The 20,848-nt window shown below is 46.0% G+C and overlaps 1 long non-coding RNA gene across 1 annotated transcript; it reads left to right on the top strand.

Annotated features, from left to right (window-relative positions):
* Positions 1-3,349: 3,349 nt before the first annotated feature.
* Positions 3,350-19,731, top strand: LOC311433102. The gene is made up of 2 exons (XR_014690568.1): positions 3,350-3,393; positions 19,624-19,731. It is a non-coding gene; the product is annotated as an uncharacterized lncRNA (long non-coding RNA).
* The last annotated feature ends 1,117 nt before the right edge of the window (positions 19,732-20,848 follow it).

Here is a 20,848-nt window from a genome sequence, read left to right as displayed (position 1 = left end):
CAAAGGTGAGGAAACAGCATCCGTTCCCTCTATCCGCCTTCAGGCAGGGCTTGCTGGATACATCTCGAGGGGATTATGAATATTTCTGATGCAAAATTGGTGCAAAATTGATGCAAAAACGTTGGAGCACATAAATAGCTACGTGGCGCATGTGAAGCACACAGCATTCCGCATATAGCGTGGAAGACACAGAGCGACTGCTAATTGAGAGGGTATTTAAATATCATGACTGCATATTCATCTCAGCTCAGAGCTCACGACGTGCAGTGTGTCACTAACACACACACCTCCCGTGAAACAAGCTAGGAACCCCGAGAGCCTGCTGTGCCGGCCTTGCACAGAAGGATGCTTGCTGTGCCTGTGTAACCTTTTCATGCTGACAGTGTTTGAAGAAAAGAATATATACATACATTAAAAAAATATGCATACACGCCATACTGAGGCACTGCGATGCGTACCCTGCCATATGTTACACGGATTACATGTGTGCTATCTACGCCAAATATTTGGGGAAAATTCGACGCAATCGCCCATATGCTCCCCAAACAATGGGAACGTGCTTCGAGTCATGAGAGGGGGGAGCAGCCTGATCCCTGGGGGATGCTGAAACACCGAGGGAGAGGGAAGAACACCAGAGATGGAGAGGAGTAGGCAAACCACCATAGCACTAGCTTGGCTGTGCATGCATCTGCAGGGAAGAGGAAGTGTTAAACTCATGTATTAAGATTTCCTTTCTGCCTCTGGGCTAGAAGGAATAAGGTTTCACTCCACTGAGGAGTGTGAGAATGTCTTTTTCTCTTCCTCCTTCATCCTTATCTATCCACCAAAGGATTAGAGGCCTTCACTTCAAGGTATTGCTCTGCTCTCAGCTCTGCAGCCCATGTGCAGGATTCCCTTCTGCTCCTGCTCTTCCCCTGCTCTCACTAACACCTCCCTCACAAGAACTCTTTTTTGCCCCAAATGTGCTTTCCCACGTGCTCAGGGCTTCCACCACCCCTCCTTCCCCTTGCATTGCTAGCAATTATTTCTAGGGCTTGTGAGGTGAAAGCAGTAAACTGGTCGTGGCTGCAGTGCTGAGCATGGTACTCTATGAATGCTGTACACAGTGACTGCATTCTGTGCCCCACATCCCCCCTGGGCCATTTACCCCATGCACACTGCACACCCTGTGCACTGTGTGCATCATACACACCGTGCACTGGAACATGCCACACACTGTGTACCACCACAGCACATACTCCAAGCACCCCTGTGCACCATACATGCACCAAGCATACCCCAAACACTGAGTACCCCCATGTGCCATGCATGCAGCACACCCTGAGCACACCGTGCACCATTCATGCACCATACATGCCTGATGCACTGAGCACCCCTGTGCACCATGCCTGCAGAATGCATGCCCCACACACTCAGAGTACTCCCTGAGCACCATGCATGCCCCACGCATGCCCCATGCACTCAAAGTACCCCTGTGCAGCACACATGCACCATGCATGCTCCATGCACACTCCACACACTCTGAGCACCCCTATGCACCATGCAGTCACCATGCACACCCCATGCATGCCCCCAAGCAGTCCCTATGCACCATGCCAGCCCCCATGCATTCAGAGCACCTCCAGGCACATGCATGCACCATGCATGCAACACTCTCTGAGCATCCCTGTGTACTATGCACAGAGCACACACCCTGAGGACCCCATGCAACATTCATGCACCCTACATACCTCAACTCTGATCACCCCAGTGCACCATGCACACAGCATGCATGCCCCACACGCTCTGAGCACCCCCTGCACACCATTCATGCGCCATGCACATACCACAGATGCCCCCAAGCACCCCATGCATGCACCACACACTCCAAGCACCCCTGCACACCATGCATAAACCATACATATACCACAGATACCCCATGCACTCCAACCACCCCTGCACACCATGTGTGCACCATACATGCACCACACACTCCGAGCACACCATGCATGAACCCCCGTGCAAGCACCACCATGCATGAACCATACACATACCACAGATGCCCCCACACACTCCGAGCATCCCTGCACACCATGCATGCACCATGCACATCCCATGCATGCACCACACTCTGAGCACCCCCATGCCCCACGCATGCCCCATGCACTCCAAGCCCCCCTGCATACCATGTGTGCACCATGCCATATCACAGATGCCCCTACACACTCCGAGCACCCTGCACACCATGCATTCGCCATGCATTCACCATGCATGCATGACACACTCTGAGCACCATTATGTCCCATGCATGCCCCACGCACTCCAAGCACCCCTGCACACCATGCGTGCACCATACAGGCACCACACACTCTGAGCACCCCCACGCATAAAGCATACACATACCACAGATGCCCCCATGCACTCCAAGCACCCCTGCACACCATGCATGCACCATGCATACCCCATGCATGCACCACACACTCTGAGCACCCCAATACCCCATGCATGCCCCTACATATTCCGAGCACCCCTACACACCATGCATGCACCATGCACATACCACAGATACCCCTACACATTCTGAGCATCCCTGCACACCATGCATGCACCATGCATGCACCACACACTCTGAGCACTGTGATGTCCCACGCATGCCCCATGCACTCCAAGCACCCCTGCACACCATGTGTGCACCATACATGCACCACACACTCCAAGCACCCCCATGCATGAACCATACACATACCACGCATGCCCCCATGCACTCTGAGCACCCCTGCACACAATGCATGCACCATGCACGCCCCATGCACGCACCACACACTCTGCGCAGCCCCATGCCCCACGCACTCCGAGCACCCCTGTGAACCACGCACATCCCACACATGCACCACGCATGCACCACACTCCGAGCACCCCTGTACCCCACGCATGCCCCACGCACTCCGAGCACCCCCTGCATGAACCATGCACGCACCACACACTCCGAGCACCCCTGCACACCATGCATGCACCATGCATGCACCATGCACGCCCCACACACTCCGAGCACCCCCATGCCCCACGCATGCCCCCTGCACTCCGAGCACCCCCTGCGCACCACGCACGTCCCCCACCCACCACGCAATCCCCCCGCACCCCGACCACCCTTGCGCACCACGCACCCCCCGTGCACGCCGCGCTCCCGCCCTCCCCCAGCACTCCCGCGCGCGCCACCAGCCGCGTGGGCGGGGCTCCGCTTAGCCCCGCCCCCCCCTCGTTCAGCGCGCGCGCGCGCGTTCGTGCGCCCGCGAGGGCGGGTCCGGGGGAGGGAGGGCGAAAGGGGGCGTGGCCTCGGCGGGGCGGGGCGGGGCCCGGTTGCCATGGCAGTGACGTCAAAGGGCGGCGGGGAGCGGGAGCGGAGGCCCGGCAGAGGTCAGAGGAAAGGCGAGGGCCGGGGGGGGCCCGGGGGGGTTTGAGGGGTCTGGGGGGGCCGGGGGAGGCCGCCCCTGCTCGGGGCCCGCCGCTGCCGCTTCTCACAGGTACCGGGAGGGGGATTGGGGAGGGCTGGGGGGGGGTCTGGGGCGATATGGGGGGGGTTTGGGGAGATATGGGGGGGTTTGGGGGCGATGGGGGGGGGTCTGGGGGGTTGGGAGAGGGCTGAGGGGTTGGGGGGCCTCCCTGAGGGGGGCTGGGGGGTTGGGAGGGCCGCAAGGAGTCGTGGTCTCCCCTCAAAGGGAGCCCGACTCCCCCCCCCCCAAAAGGAGGAGATCTTCCCAAAAAAGAGGAGGCCTCCCCAAGAAGAGGGGAGCCCCCCCCCGATAGGAGGATGTCCCCCAAAAATGAGGAGGCCCTGCCACAAAGGAGGAGACCCCCACCCCAAAGGAGAGGACCCACCCAAGAAGAGGAGACCTCCTCCCCAATGAAAAGGAGCCCAAAAGAGGAGGAGACCCCCCCCCCAAGAAAAGGGGAGACCCCCCCACAGGGAGAGACCCCCACCCAAGAAGGGGAGCCCCATCTCCCCTAAAAGGAGGAGACCCCCCCCCCCCAAAAAGGAGCCCCCGAGAGGAGGAGATCACCCCCCACCCAAGAGGAGGGACCCCCCCCAGGAGAGGGGAGACTCCCAAGAGAAAGAGGAGCCCCCCCAAAAAGGAGGATACCCCCCAAAAAGGGTCACCTCCCCCAGCACCTTGCACCCTGTAGCATGGTGAGCTCCAACTCCGTGAGGACTGCTGTTATTTTTATTTTTTGTTGTTGTTATTTATTTATTTATTTTATTTCCTAGCCAAAACCCTGTACCTCAAGGCGAGCAGGCTGCCTAATTACATAACTCTAACCCTATCTCGGTGTTTCTGCATCTCCCTTTTCCGCCCCCCCCCCCCCCCCGGTGCTGGAGGAGGATGCTGTGGCTGCATGCAGCCAGGCCCTGGGCATGCTTCTTGCTAGAAAACCCAGGAATGAGGCTGCTGTCAGCATGGGGGGCTCGGTGCTGCCCCTGTCCCCGCACTCAGGGGTTGATTTATAGGGGCAGGAGTGGTTTGCTAATAGGAAGCATTAGTCGTGCTGAGGCAAAACCAGGTAAAGTTCTTATTTGGTCCCGGGCTGACTCCGTGACCTTGGATCCCTCGTTCTGCATCTGCTTATCAGTCAGAAGGAGTAGCGCTTTCCAGAGTCGGTGTGAATAAATACCCCGATGACTGAAGTGCTGAATAAATACCCTGATGACTGAAGTGCTTATCTGCTACGGCAATAGCAGGTAGATAGCGCCGGTGTTTGTACGGGAATGGCACGGGCGCCGTGGCCAGGTCTGTGTGCTGCGGGCGAGGTTTTCCTGTAGTAGCTAATCTTGGGGTGGAAACAGGCACCTGCTCCTAAAAGCACGTTATAACGTGTGCTGCTGCCTGCTGTGCGGTGTTTTGCCATCCTATATTCCATACTTTTATGTGGAGCGCGCTCCAGTTTGCGTCTCAAGAGCTGCCATTGCGCAGTGCAAATAGTTTGTGTTTTTTTTTTTTCCTCCTTCTCGCTTAGGACGCTGCTGGTGTCCCCTTCCACTGCTGAGGAAGCCCTGTGAATTTCTAACGTGGCTGATTTATCTCTGAGCTGTGTGGTAGGGCTGGTGTTGGGGTAGGGAATTAGAAGGGAAGCATTCAGATATATCTGGCCATGTATTAATACAATGGAGAAATGACTTTAGGAAGTGGTTGGGAAGTGACTGTGATGCCTTTAGCTGTACCTGCCGGGGCTGAGTCCTTGCACTAACTCCGTGCTGTCTCGGGCAGGCTCCGTGTTCACAAGTAAATACAAATTCCTTCCATGCGTCAACAAAAACAAACTGAGTAGCTCAGTTTGGGGAACAACATTTTCCCTCTCCTGTTACATGATGCTCTGTGTAGAGAATCCAATGTCTAAAGCGTGCCATAGGCAAGCCCTTCAGTGCAGGAATCTGAAAACTGTGGAGGAGTTGCTGGTGGTGGTTCTCATGCTGCTGTGCAGTGGTGCGCAGCCGCCGCTGGGACAGGTGAGTGCAGCCGGGCACGGAGCTGGGAGCTGAGTTTCCCTCCCTGCAGTTCTGCTTCCAGCAAGCTGGAGCAGCTGGATTACTCATCTAGTAGCTTTTTGCTTTGTTTTGTTCTTTTATTACTTGTTTTTAAATCTGTCGTGGAAGGACGTGCCAGGCAGAAGCGCTAATTGCCTGATATCTGAAGTTTGGGTGCTGTTTCGCGAGTAATTTGTTCTGTGGCTTATCACTTGTCTGCTGAAGTTGGTGTGAGACTTCCATAGCATTGAGCAGGAACACTGCGCTGAGGAGGAGGAGGTAAGCACAACACATGATTTGGTTCTAGCTTTTTAACAACAAAACTGAAAGCTGCTCTAGCTAAATGGCAACACGCCATTAGTTCATACCACGTAGGTGTCCTGGAAAAATCGCGTACCCAGTTTCGCAGCCACCCCTTAGGCATCTTCCTTTATGCAAGCAGGGCTCGCTGAGTAACTGCTCAAAGTCTCAGTGACCTTAGCAGGTTTGCAGAGGTCACATTTCAACACAGATAAGTTGTGCTTGAACTATTTTTTCAGCAAGTATTAGGAGCAAGTGTTTGTGTACGCAGTCACATGCTTTTTTTTTTTTTCCCAGTCCTCCGCTGCATTTTCTGTTTTCCTTCAGATTCTTGCTTACAAACACTGCAGTAAACGCGGCCTTCTTGTTGTGCTTGTTTCTGATCTCTCATTTTAATAGCAGTAAGAAGCACGGGGGTTTGAGAACGACTTCTTTTTCAAGGCCTCAGGCAAACGGAGGAAACTGTCGGGTTTTCCAAACAGGGATGCCGCTTTTAGGAGCAGAACAACTTGGCATGTGGGAAGCCCGTGCAGCCGGGTGCCATCAGCAGAGCTACTTGTTCAGTTTGCTTCTGCTGCTTCCAGCAGCGCCGTGCGCCTTATGTAAGCTCGCACTGCACATCCTGTCCCTGCTCCCATGCGTGAAAATCGTTGTTACCTTACTGTGTGCCCCGAAAGCGGGGCACTTACCGGCTGCTCGCTGGCTCAAGTGTCTGCACACAGAGCTCTTGCGAGCTGAAGGGAGAGGTCGATGCCAAGAGCGTAATGCCTGCCTCCTCGGGGACAGCAGAGGAGTGACTTTGGGAGAAATGCAGCTCCTCCTGCTGCTTTTGGTAACGGGCATGGAAGCAAGGCAGCGCTGGAGGTGTAAAGGTGAGTGAGGAGGTACTGGGCAGAAGGCTTGAGCTGCATTGCACACAGATGGACCACTAGTGCTGTTCTGATGGCTGCTGATAAAACAGGCATGGAAACCAAAGGACTAGGGTTTCAGCGGTGGCTTCAGTAATATTTAGGACTGGAAAAGAGAGGCTCTTATGTACTGTTACTGTGCTCTTCTTGCTATAAGGTGTTGGGAAGAAATTGGGAGATGCTTTCAGGTAGACCAATGCTTTAACCTTGTTCTTGTAGCTAGTGTTTAGTCGTGCATACTGAGGGTACTGAAGCTGGGTAGGCTTGAAGCAAACCTTCCATCGTAAGGCTTCAGGAACAAACATCCCTTTTGGTTTTTCTTCCTTTCTAAATCTAGCTGAAACTATCTGGCATAAAATCCTGCAGGAACATGTGGTTTCTTGTTGGATTCAAGGTGAATTGCAATCTTCAAAAAGAAGGTGAACCTAATGCTTCAGTTACAAAGCAAAGCCACTTCTTAAAAAGCCACTTCTTAAATACTCGTCTCCTCTGTTGTCACTCCATGAGCGTGAGGCAGCCAAATTCCTGCTCACCTGTCCTGGTGAGCACTTGTCTGGCTCTCGGGTTTGTTTGGGGAAAGTTTGCTCCTGAGCACAGGGCCGGGGGGGCTGGCTGGAGGAGAAGTGTGCTGCATTGGAAAGCTCATGTGGAAAGGCTGTGGGAGGAACACAGAAATCTCTCTGGTAGCTTCCCCCATGTGATCTGTGCCGTAGCCGTGAAACAATTTCTCATTGTGCTGGAGCCGCGTGGAATACAAGACAAGGAGACCGGCTCTCTGAACAGGAGCAGGTGCAGACGCTCAAAAGCTGAACAAATTCCTGTAAGCAAGTGGTTCGTGCAGAGTTTAAGGAAAATTATTGGCAAAACATCTAAGAGGGACTTAGGTTTTCATTCTGAGTAGGGAATTGAATCATCTCTGCTGCTTTTATCACACAAATCTGGGAATGCGCTGGCTTCTTTTAGTGCTTTTGTTATTTTTTTTGAGGATATGAAATCTGTTTTCAAACCTTGTGCAGAAGCATAGTTTTGTGCGTTTTAGCAGACTCGCAGCAGCTGCAAGAGTGTAAAAATTATTGAAAAAGCCACCTGTGTGGTGTACATTCAGGATTGCATGGCACTGTATTTTGTTGCTTTATGGATATTTATGTGAAAATCCAGGTCCACTTATATGTTGTCATTACTCAGTAGCCTTTTCGCTTTGTTGACGTAGACAAAATCTATTCTGGATGCTTAAATCTGCTGAAATGTTTCTAAGAGAGCTGGCTCCTGGAGCAAGTTTCCCACAGGATGCAGTGGGTGTCAGGTCCAAAGGTCAGTGGCAGACAAAGTGAAGTGAAGGCTCTTCTGGATTTATTTTCCTGCTTTCTTTTTTGGGGGAAAGAAGTTTCTTTTTGTAAAGAGGCGTGGAACTTCTCTTTGTTACTTCCGATGTTTCCAGATGCTAATAGGTACGTACAGGTCCCTTCCCACTTAAGGCTTTTATTGAAAAGTTTTAATTTTTTTAGGAGAGAAAAAAGGAGATCAGCGCAGTTAATATATTCCTGAACTCCTAGCACGGAAGCTGCTGGTGTAAATCATAAAGCCAGATGGAGTTTGAAGCGCCTGTCATGTACAGCGTCGGAAACGAACGTTCCTGATACTAATAAAAGGGCCAGATTGGGACTGCATAATTAATCCCTTTTCAACACATGATAAGGTTTGGCCACGGCAGTCGGAGAGCTGCTGGAGATAACATGAGGCAGAGGATTGTTTGCCTAAAATAAAAATACCTACGTGGTTATTCTCATAAATGTACGTATTTTGGGGTGATTAGTACCCATATTAGGACTCATAGCACTGTTTAAATGGGAGGCTAAATGTGAATAGCAGCTGATTTGGGCTTGAATCTATTTCCTGGCTTAAATATCTACATAACTACATTTATATACATGAATTATGGATGTAAATAAATTATATTTAAGACAGGAAATGTATAGCGATTAGCTCTTTGAAGAGTTGCATAGCAAAGCCTGCTCTCCATTGGGGTCTCCTTGAGATGCAGTGACTGGTGAGCCCCGGGGAGCAATCTTGCAATTAAGGTTGTTCACGGTACATCTCGGTGACCTGGCAGAAGTGTGCAGGAAGGTAAGGTGCTAAAAAAAGTGCTCGTGAGCTGGTACAGTGCCTGTGCTGGAGGCAGCCGAGAGGAGGAGTGGGCAGGTGGCAGTCAGTGCAGAACAGGTGAGTGATTGGATTGAGAGCAGGCTGAATAGACTTCACAGCCGCCCGTGCTGTTTGCGTTTGTGGTTTGGTTAAGTGATAGGGATTTTTTTTTTATGATCTGTGCAAAGGAAAGGTAAAATCCTGAGCTGGCACCATAGGTAGTGGCGGAAGCACGGCTGCTGGGATGAATGGGACGGTCATCGCTTTAGGAGCTGGGAGAAAACAGGTATAAAACCCAGTTTGTACCCTTCACCTGCAAGTTTATTCAGATTACTTTGGCACGTGTAATACGGAGTATTAAGAAAACGCTCAAATCATAGTGCTTGGATAATGCAGATTTTCTGCCTGATGACAGATTGTTCTGAAGAAGTCTAGAGACTGCAAGGCCTGTTTGTGCCACTTCGGTTGCTTAATTTACCCAGTTGGTTTGAAAACTCCCTAGACCAGAATACTGCCCGAGTGCGCATTGCCTAGCGCCCTGATCTCTGCCAGATTGTTGCTTGGAGGCACTAGGACAAAGGGATGGCTGTAGGGAGGGATGGTAGATCCCTTAACCCTTAGCATTGTGCTAGGTGTTATAATAAAAAATATCCAGAAGCAGAAACGCCGTCCCCACCCCTGTTCTTGCTTCAGGAAGTTTATGGTATCAGTTTCTAATACTAATAAGGGCCTGCAGGTGTAAGGATACACTGAGCTCCTGGTGATGTGCCTAGCAGTAACTTCAGTAAGGCAGCAGCAATCTTGATCTTTCCTTTTAAATATCTGCCTCAATGTTCCTGCTTTTTTTCTTTTTTAGGGTTCGATAAGTTACACCAGCTGTGAGCTGGTCCAACTGGAGAATGCCCTACTAACAAAAGGGAATCGCTCCATCTAAGCTGGCACTTAGCAGGAGCACAAGCCTAGCAGATTACTTGGTACAGATAAGTTTTCTATGATTGAAGTTACTCTTTTTGGAATATCAGTTTGCTCCTTGGATGCTGTCGTCTTACGATGCCTCGATCTGAATGACACCAGTTAAGAGCTTGACTGCACAGGAGGGCTGAGGGCAGAAGGTCTCTCTTTCTGCAGAACTGAAGGTTAGAGAGATAAAGGAGAAAGATTTAAAATATTCACAAGAAATGCCCTAGCTAAGATCTGTTTCCTGTCTGGGGGCATATTGGATCGTGTGGGAATGAGGAAGCTAAACTACTGAAGGGCTGTTTAATTCCGATGTTTCACACTGAATCAACACTGCATTAGATAAGGAAGTGCTATTAATGGCATTTGTAAGAGCGCTGGCATTTCTACAAAGAATATAGAAATAAAACAAGTTAGTCCAAACCAGATCTTTCTGCTGTGTAAGAGCTGTGTGGAGAGTGAACGCTGGAGGCTTGAGATGAGTATAATAAATCAAAATGCCAGATGAACCTCAGAGGACTTTCTCCATCTATTCACTTCATTGTTTTCTTTGCAGATACAGCACAGCTCAGCCAAATGCAGGGTCATCATTGTTCTGATGCTCAAAGTGTTTTCTAAACGTTTTTGAAGACTGAACTCTTTTCTTTCTGTGCGTTGTCTTAAGCTGTTCAGTGTATTGCTTGGCTTGTTTAACGCACAAACTGAGTGTTTTCACGTGCAGAAGTCATGGTGAGAGCCCACAGTTTCGGGTGAGTAGTGAGATGTGTTGTGTTGTTGATGATAATCTCCAGAAAGGACTCGAATTTGTACCTTCTGGAAACTACTACTGTTTCCCAAAGCTGATGCTTGGCAACAGCAGATGCCCTGCTGACCCTCTGTGGCTTGGCAGAAAATGCTTCTGTGCGTGTGAGCTTCCTAAGCATACATCCCAGGGTACTGACTGCTCAGGGCTGCTGGCACCGTGTGTTTGCATAAGAGGGAAACAGAGGACAGAGTTAGTTAGTAAAATAGAAATTGGAAGTAAAAGGGGAAATTAGAACAGATGGAGAACTCTGCTCTTGCATTTAATGGTGACCTTTCTAGCTGTTCAGCTGCTGTTACCTGGAATTTCTAAGATGTGTCTCAGATACTGGACCTGGAGTGCTTAGAGCAAAAGCCTCATGTCAGTGTTAACTTTGGGTAGCTTTTGGTTAAGTATATTTTTTCTTCTTAGCTTCTTTTCTGTGTTTCTTGTACTTACTGGTGCTTTGGCTGCAGCTGCAGAAGTTGTTCGTGGCTTTTCCTGGAGATGGGCACCTCCATGCTTAAAGGCAGTTCTTTTTATTCATATTCATTCTGCTGAGTGGTCCATGTTTGATATGCATCATCCTTTTAAAATGTTCTTACAACATCCTCATGTGTACTTAGTGTAATGTGTTTTGTTAACCTCCTGGTTTCCGAGAGCGTGTCTAGCTTCCTGTGCAGGGCACATGTCAGCAGTGCTAATAATATATCATAAAACCTACTGATAAATGATCTGATCGTATATGGACCATGCTTATAAATAAATGCAACTCCCAAAGCAGTACATTGAGGGGCAACAATGAGGAAAAATGCTTATCTAAAATTAATATTTTGGAGATTTAACCATTAAAACTTTTTTGAGTAATCAACATTACATTCACTTCTAGAAGGATAAATAAGCACACTTCTTCTGCCAAATCAGGTTAAGACAAGAAACCCAGCTAACTCATTTTTAATATTAGTTTCAGACGGGACTGTCTGCTATCTGGGGAGAGGAAGGCAGTGTTTTCAAGAATGTTTCTCCTGATGGCAGCTCGGTGAGCCTAATTCTCCAGTCTCTCTGTAGGTCAAGGACACCTCCATTTTCACACAGCCCTTTGCTGTGGGATAACTAAGCTGTCTGCTGACAGGATCAGGCACGTTGGGGTGGATTCAGGTCACTGGAACACTGGGAATGTTCTGGTATCGGGGAAGCTAATTCTTCTACAACCTGTCCCTCATCTGTTCCCAAGGTATCCGGGGAATGCTTCAAGGAAATGGCAAGGAAAGTTAAGGTGATGCCGAGAGCTTTATGAAGATGGGTGTGCTGTGTCTGTAGGCTTTCTCGAGGAAAAGAAGGCTCTGACACTAAACAGAGCTTGCAGTGTTCAGAACTTGAATCAGCTGTGAGATAAGACAGATTCTTCTAACAAGGAAACTTGAGAAACTTTATTTGCTTAAAATACCCAGCTGTTTACTTTGTCTCTTCCCTCTCTGATTTTTTAATTTCTCTGTAACTTGTCAAGTGGCTTGCCACAGCTGATCTGATGCTTTTAATGCAATTAATTACAAATGGCTGTAATAGTTAATATCCTGAGCTGCTGTGTGATTAGGCATGATTGTCTAATCTGGCATTTTGCATTTGATTTCAGCCTGTATGACTGCTTTGGGTTCAAAAACCTAATCCAACTTTTACAATGTGGTGTTTTTTTTTTTCCAGTTTGAATTTGGTGACCAAATGACTCGTCTTGATAAGCACCCTGCCCCAGGATCTGTTAACCTGGTGATTCAGTTAAAAGGCAGGCTGTGCCAAATATTAACTAGAAGCAATAAAACCTCAGGAAAGAGAAATGAATCTGTGTACTTAACCATCCTTGGTTCTAACAAACTGAAGTTGTGATTTTGAGTGTTAGCATGAAGCTGCATACTAGAGGAGCAGGAAGAACTGCTGGATTATTTGCCTCTCTTTCTTACAGAAGTTTCAGCGTGAACTTCCTTATCATTGTGGTTGATATCTGATTTCTTGCTTATATCTAAATTTTACAAAGGGGACCTGTGTTTACACAGCTTGAATTGCTGCTTTGCATAGTATTACCTGTAAATTTCACATAGGAATAGCAGGCATCCCAATAAAACCAAATCTCTGCTGCACTTCTCAAAGACTGTTAATCATTAACTGCACAAAAAAATAAAAAAGAAAAAAGAATCGTGAGTTTTCATAAATCAGCTACTTAAAATGAAAATGAATACTACTTTTATGTCAGTTTACTGATAGAGTATAATTGCAGTGTTGTAGAAGTCTATTTAACAGTAAGCTGTTAGTAGAACTATGTGGCTGTGGCTTCAGTCATTCTTCATTCCCTTCCCCCCCTCCCCCCCCGAAGCAAACTTTATTTTAGCTGTCTAGTTAAATATTTGCACAGGTAGGAGTTTTAGGTCAGTGGAGACTGAAGCCCTGTGTTGTGCAGGTTACTGATAACTGTGATGTTTTCTGTCTTCAAGCTACTGCTGTGAGTTAGAAAATACAATTCATTTGAGGCATTCTGCTTTTGAATAGTATCATAAAGCTGGATTTAGACTAAATGTGAGATTTTGTTTGCATATGGAAAGTTTAAGGCAAATATTGCCAAGTGTAGTACTAATTTTCTTGCACTGAAGTGAAGTCTAAGGCAATTAACTGGGTCTGTGCAAAGGCAATGAGGTTTGGTGTGCTAATGGTGCTTAAGTTTATTTTATATGATGATTAGAAGCCTATATTTGCAGCCTTTCCTGAAGTGTCCCATTGAACAGGTTAATTTTTACTTATTTTCACAGAACATCTTTGCTGTGGAAATGAGGGGGCTAATATTCACTTCTCTAGTTTCAGTTACATCTTCATTCTTCACATAGAGGGGAAGGTCACAAGCTCCACATGAAACTGACTTCTGAAACTGAACTAATTCTTAGTAATTTCTTGATGTTTTTACATGTCTGGAGAGCGAATATGGTTTTCGCTAATTCCTGCCTGAAGTGCAGAACTTCTGCAAAACCAACTGAGAATTTGCAATTGGTCACTAAAATGACAATAAAAGTAGTGGGTCTGTGAAAAGGGCTTTCAGTAACTTGTCCTGCACTTGAGAACAAACATACGTTGAACAAGGTGAAGAAGGCAGCTTGATTTATAAGTTGAGTGAGTCTCTGAACACTCGGAGTTTTCCTCACTGTCCTGGTTTCTTTGGCTTGCTTTAAAAAAACAAAAGCGTGTGAGGGGGGTGTCAGTTGACACAGATCGTAGATGATAGCGCTTGTGGGAAGCTGAATGAAGACAGTGTTCAGATCCTTCAGTAAGTGAAATAAGACTTACGGGCTTGAAACCTCTTCCAGGGAATGGCAAGTAGTTTATGAACTGAGTGTGATAGGATCCCTGTAAGAAGTTTTTCTTTTTTGTAGGCATGTTAGTGTTTACATACAAATGTGATGAAACGAGTTGATATGTGCAGCATTACTACTTTTTGTAATTTCTTCTCTTTTTTTCTTTTGTAGTTCATTTTGTCCCTGCCCATGGCAGCTGGGTGGAACTAGGTCATCTTTAAGGTCTCTTCCAACCCAAACCATTCTGTGATTTGTGTTGGAGAGAGGCCTTCTTTTTAATGAGATCATTGTCCTCTAGGAAAGTTCACTTCATAAATCCTGATAAAATCAAATTCGTCATATAGAACCTTGAGACTTAATGATCTTTTTGTGTGGGAGCTCCTCTTCGAATTTGGCTTGAATCTCTTGGGCAAACTTCTCCTCCAACCTGTGCCCTTGGCCTAATGAAGCAACTTATGTTCATTTGTTAATAGCTGCTAAAGGAGGATCAAACCACATTCTTGGTTAGAAACTTTCCTACATATTATTTAGGAAGGGTAGCATTCCGAAATCTGCTGCACTGCCAAGTTCTCCAGGGGAGCTTTTGCCTTTGGTGCTTGAGGTGCTTAGGAATGCTTGGAAGTCTTTCTGTTTGGTGTTGCATTTATTTGGCCTTTCTTTTGTAGTCTTCCTCAAGGTCAGAGTACTTGTGGACTCATCTGTGCTACACGTATACCAGCAGGTGGAGCATCGGTAGCGTAAAATGGACTTCTCACTTGGAGGTCAGATGGTTGGTAGGAAAATAGGCCCTCCAGCATGAAAGGTGATTGCCATGCACGTCTTATACAGTTGTTTTCCATGGAGGTGGAGTCTGACTGTTGGCATAGAGGTCTGGGGGACAGCTGCACGTTAACGTGATGCAGTGCTACCAAAAAATGTTGAAGGACAATTTTCAGGCTTGCAATTGCAATGAACTTGGAAGCAGAGAGTGAAAGGTAACTTGCTGTTTTACACGTGTTTCCTGTTGCAAGCTTTGGAAGTACTGATGCTGGGTCTTAAATGGCTATAAAGTTGTTCTTTTAAGGGAGTGTGGCTTTACCAAGTTCATGTTTTTTTTTTTTTTTGTTTTGTTTTTGTTTTGTTTTGTTTTGTTTGCTGTGGTGTGGGGGCAGGTTCTTGCTGTGGTTTCACAGGTCACCTATATTGATTTCTTGCTGTATTCTTACCAAAACAGAGTCCTGCCCCCCAGGAACTACAAACAGTGGCTTCTTCCTGCCAGCACCACAGGGTGTCGTGCTGTAGTAACTGAGACCAGCTACCTGCTGTAGCAGAAAACTGATCTTTTTTTTTTTCCCAGGATTAGTTTGCAGCTAAATACAGTGTCTGGTCCAATAATTTGCACCAGGGTCCAATAACTTGCACCAGAATTGTATTAAATCTCTAACAGTGGAGGAAACAGGAATCCTTTATCCAGAAGAGAGCTAGCAAGACTACTCTTCTGCTACTATGCTCTTACCGTGATCAATTTAAACCATCCTGAAAGTGCATCAGTAGTCAGACTCTGGTGTGAGCATCCTAGTAGTCTGTGTGTTTGGAATGGGCCTTGTGCAGCTGCCGCCCAATAAACACCATTAAATGTCACTGAATGATGTTCATATCACACAACTTTTGCTTTCATACATTGCTCTGAATTTTGCAGGCATGCAGACATTTCAAGTGTCTGGCTTCTGTGACTTAAAGTTTAGCTAGTAAAAACGTCTTCAGGATGAACTTTGGAGTAACTTTGCCTTTTCATCTGCAGAATGCTTCTCACTGTAGGCTGGGTGGTGGCGTTCCTTGCTGCTAATCGTGCTTTCCCTCTTCAGAAGTGAGTTTGTGTTTTCCCTGTTTGGTTGGCTGGTTTCATATGAAAAGCAGATGGGGAGAATATGAAGTTTACCTCCTTCTCTTTGAGAGAACACTTTTCCCAAATTCAGTCCCAGTATAATTTGTAGCAGATCTCACACAGCTCTTGGAAATCCTGCTCAGAACAGGGCTCTCCAAACAGACATTACTCTGACTGGATGGCATTTGGCAATGCAGGTTTAGAATGGTTTTGATATTGCAGACATCACTATGAACCCAAGAATGGACCTGTAAATTTCCAGCTTTTTAGATAAATTGCTGCGTAACGAACCCTTGCATTAGGATAGTATTCAAGTTTGTATTGCAGCCCAGTCCAATGTCTTACTACTTCAGGAGAGATTTCTTATGTGAAGTGCTTCTCCTGCCATTTATTTTGGCATTTATTGGACATCTCGCTAAACTGACTCAACTGGCGCAGTAGTTGAAAGGTGATGTAGTGGATTGCACTGGTTTTAGTTGGGATCAGGAATGCCATTTTGTGTTCTGGTGGTCTCCAGTCACAGTTCTGCAGTTCCTGTGGAGCATATAAAGCCAATTCCTTCTGGATGAAACAAAATTGGTTTGAATGATACATTCAGATAAATGATACTTAAACCACAGACAGCACTAGAGTTGATTTGGGAGTAAAACTTCATGGATTAAATGTAAGTTGAGCACTTTCTTCAGCACAAACCGCCTTGTTTTGCAGATCCCCTCCTGTCGCGCTATGCCACCTGCAGAATTTCTTTCAGATGAATCCATTGGTTCACTGAAAGGTATGAAAAGAAAGTCGATGCAAGGAAGAGAGTACATTTTAGCTGCTTGTCTATCGACTGGGTACATCTTGTTCTTATTCTGAAACTCAGTGACAGCATGAGGTGATTCAAGGTTAACTGGACCATGAATATCCGAAGAGCAGGATTGTGGTGTGGTCTGAGTAACTGAAGTTTCTCTTCACCAAGCTGTTCTGTGCACTGCATCAAATTGTTGCTTAATCCAGGAGGTCCTAAGAGTTAGTAGGAGGAGGAACAAGTTCCTCTGCTCCACAGGTACTCCTAAACTGCTAATTTATTGGTTTAATTCTGCGCATCAGTCAATTTCTTGTAGTGTGACAGAAGAACAGTACGGAGAGTAATACAATCAATCTTCTGTGATTTAGTTTATTATGGTTTGGAAAGCCAGGCTTGCTACTGTGAGGAAACAAAATTGAGACCTAGTAGGGAAAACAGAGACATGAAATCTGTAGTTTATCACAGAATTGTAGGGGTTGGAATGGACCTCGAGATCATTGGGTCCAACCTGCCAAAGCAGGTTCCCGAGAGAATGGGGAGAATAGAGAACTATCCCTAAATGTAAACCTTTCTTGTGTATTGTTTAAGAGTAGGAATTTAAAAATTAATTTTTGTGGGAGACGAGAGCAGTGCCTTCTGGGGCCTTTGATTATTCTGTATGTCAATACTGAGAAAGCATTTGGCTTGAGTCTTGTGACGGCTGCTTTCTTGGTGGCTACAGCCACTGCTTATAGGGTCCTTGTGGAGAGGGGACAATGTCCCATACCCACAGGCCCATGTGCATTTTCCCTTCCCTGCAGGGAGCTGCTGGCTCCCGTTTCAGCTGGCTTCTCCCCCAGCTTCTGGGCCCTTGCCAGCAGGGCTGTTACTCAGCCAGCTTTCCCCAGCCTGTGCTGATGCCTGGGGTTATTCTGCCCTGGGTGCAGAGCTTTGTGCTCTTCCTTCTTGAACCTGATGGGTTTTCTTTTGGCCCAGTGCTTGGGTTTATCAGGGTCTCTGACTGTTGGTAGAAGTGCTGCCGCTCACTCTGGCAACCTCCACATGGAGCTTGTTCTACGTGGGTGCCTCAAATGTGTCTTCCAGAAGCTGGTGGTAATCTCTGTTCCCTCTTTTGACTTCCTTGGATGGGAGTCTGGTGGTTCTTGTGCTTGTCACATGGAATTCTGTGAATTCCGTGACATTTTGTATCGATGATGCTGGTAGCTCTGTCTAGAGTACAGAAAAAGAAGGCTTGTGCATTTGGTAGTTGCTAAGCAAAGTCTTCAACAGCATAAAAAAGATTGTTTTTGTGATGTAGAAAACACAATCCAGCTAAAAGTTGCTTCTGTCTTCTCCAAGCAACAACTGAGTAATGATTGCCTTCTCTTATTGTAGTCCAGTAACTAAATGTTACTTTGCTCCAAGTGAGGAAATATGACTCAAAATCACCAGATAGACTTTACTGATCTATAAATATGTCAGGGGTATAGCTTACTGCTTATTGTGTTATAAATTGTATAGGGAGGTGGCTTGATTCTCGAACAAGTGTTTGCAAGGCTATGAAAGTAGCATTTATTATAGATATTTGCCAGATCCTATGCACGACTGACTTGAGATTCTGGAGAAATTTCAAAATGAGCTGTTTTGGCAATGTGTTGTCTTTTCAGTTACTGTTAGTATTACCTGAAAGCAACTTGGTGAAATCCTACCTTTAGAGAGACCTTCCAAGTACTCTTAAAGTTATTTTTGTTGCTGCTGTATGATTTTTGTTTGTGAGGTGGTTGATATTCAAATGGATGCCACAACTACATGCTGTTCCTGTGTGGACTGCTTCCTTTGGGGAAGCAGGCTGTATAGGGGCACTTAAATGAATGGGCCTCTTGGGTATTACAGCAAAACAAATAATTAACTTTTTTTTTTTTTGAACTTGTAATAGCAAATGCCACACACTTATCTGATGTTCTTGACCTGCATGCTTGCTGGGTTGAGCTTATTTTCTTTGAAGTAATTAAAAATCCTGTATATGCTTTGCTGGGAGCAAGGTTAAGATTTACAGTTTCATGCAGATCCCTTCTCAGTCTGATCTCCTTCAAGGTTCAAGCGCAGTGGAGGAGTTGAGCTGCACTTCATCCAGTAAGGAAAATGAGCTGTTGCAACACTGCCCTTTCACCAGGCTGCAGTAACAATCTCAGGCTCTGCTTACTGAAATTACTGCCGAGGGAACATCAGAATCTGTCATATTTGTGGCTGTACAAGCTTGAAAAGGTTAGAATATGCTCATGCAGGGCTGCTCTTAAAACAGAAGCATTTGTTGTGTTGTGTAGCCTCTGGATCTCTTGGTGGCTTGGCCCAAGCTGAGTATTTACTTACCATCTTATCTGGTAATATGGTGTAGGCTTAACTGTTGGATTTCTGATGTCTACAGAGCATCCAAGGGTGTCCTCAGGCAGCGAAAGTAAGCAGTGGGACTGCAGCATGGATTTCTCACTGCAGTTCTGAGCTTGTTTCCGTCAGCGGTACAGAGGGCTATTGTTGGCAGCTGATATCACCAGAGAATTATAATTGCAAATGTGAATGAAAAGTCAGTAGATGAAGTGTGCTAAATGTGCCATTGTTTTGGAGTCTGCTACGCCAGACTCAATTGATATCTGCTTAAAAAACAAAGGGGGAGGAAAGGGAGATGTGAAGAGAAAACAGCGTAACCTAACAAGTGACATCTGTAGCTTTTTTTTTTTTTTTTTTTTTTTAGGGGAGGTTTTTCCATTCATGCTTGGCTATATTTGAGTCAGCAGGCAGGGAGGACTTCAGTGTTTTCGCAAAATTCGTAGTGGGCATAGTGTGTATGTGTTTTTGTTCAGTTTTTGTTTTTAAATAACCAGAAAATAAATAATTACTTAACTTTTTAAGGGTAGAGCTCTTACTGCAAAGAACATCTGTTAAATTTATGCTTTTATTTCTTGACAAGTGTTAGGGTTAGTTTTTGCCCTCCTGTGTCTGTCTTCTGCTGTCATTAAGACATTATCAGATCCATTATTTCGTATTCAGCAGTATGAACTTTCCTTGTATGTTCCAGATTGAAAGATCATCTCTGTCTTGTACTCAAAGATGCCTTCCACAAGCTCGCTTTCTGCAGACAACTTCATAATTTTGGACCAGAGATCCTTCTTACCTTGAAAGAAAAGACACTGTGGGTACAGATTTGGAATTGGAAGACTCTCAAGATAAAACAGATGAATTGTCATGTGGAGGTACCTGTAGCCTATGTGAAGTGATTTGTTTTAATAATTTCTAGTAAAGCATCTCCAAGAATACCCTGGATGAAATGATATGATTTTGTTGCAGCTCTTTCTGAGGAATCAGGCAAAAATCTCTTTTATGTTATAGGGACCAAAGAGGAAGTTGAACAGCTGAAGCTGTGAAATTAGACCTGTATTGCAAACAGCAGTATTTGTTTTAAATCTTAAACCTGTTGAGCTTTTATAATCAACGTTTCTGGACAAATCTGAAGGAGTACTTCAATGGGAAAATAAGCAAAGGCATTGAATACTTTTGTGAAAGGAGACCCAATGCATTCTGTGTACTCATGTTTCTCCTAAGCTTATAGTTCCAACTGTTCATGTTTCTCTTCCGGTCAATGTGTTTTGATGTAGCTCTCCTGCTAGGAAAGTTTAAAATCTTTTTTTTTTTTTTTTTTTTTTTTTTTTTTTTTTTTTAACAAACAAAAAAAAACTGCAGTTCATGTATGGCTGTATGTTAAATAGCAACAAACTGTTAAGTGTCTGTGCTGAGAGGGGAGAAAAAAACTATATCAGTAAGGATGCTACTGTTCTTTTTCCCTTTTTCTGCTCTTGATTGCAGGTAAACCTAGTATTGGGGTTTTTACGAGGACAATTCATTTAAGTTCTTAATAACAGAAAGATTTTTATTTTTTAAATTCTAAAGCAAAGTGATCTTGGATCAGCCAGTTCCTGCCCCTGAGTTGGCAGCAAAGATGACTGAGTACTGCAGAACTTATTTCCTAGGTTACCTAAAATAAAGACTTAATTTGACTGGGTAACTTCTTGGGTATGTAGTTGTACTAAGTAGAGAGACAAGGTGTGTTATAAATACATGATTTCTTCACACTGAACTGTGTTCTTCAGCCAGAGGGAAGAGGAGGCTTGGGGAGGAGGGGAGGGTGTGTGTCTAACTGCTGCCTTTGATTGCCTAATGAATCATAGAGAAGAAGCCAGATAATTCTTGGAGGTATACAGCAAAAGGATGAGAGGCAATGGACCCAAGTTGCAGCAGGAAACTTC

This window comes from Aythya ferina (assembly GCF_964211825.1).
Source record: "Aythya ferina genome assembly, chromosome: 2".
In the NCBI taxonomy this organism is placed as follows: Eukaryota; Metazoa; Chordata; class Aves; order Anseriformes; family Anatidae; genus Aythya; species Aythya ferina.
This window is presented reverse-complemented; position numbering and strand designations above follow the sequence as displayed.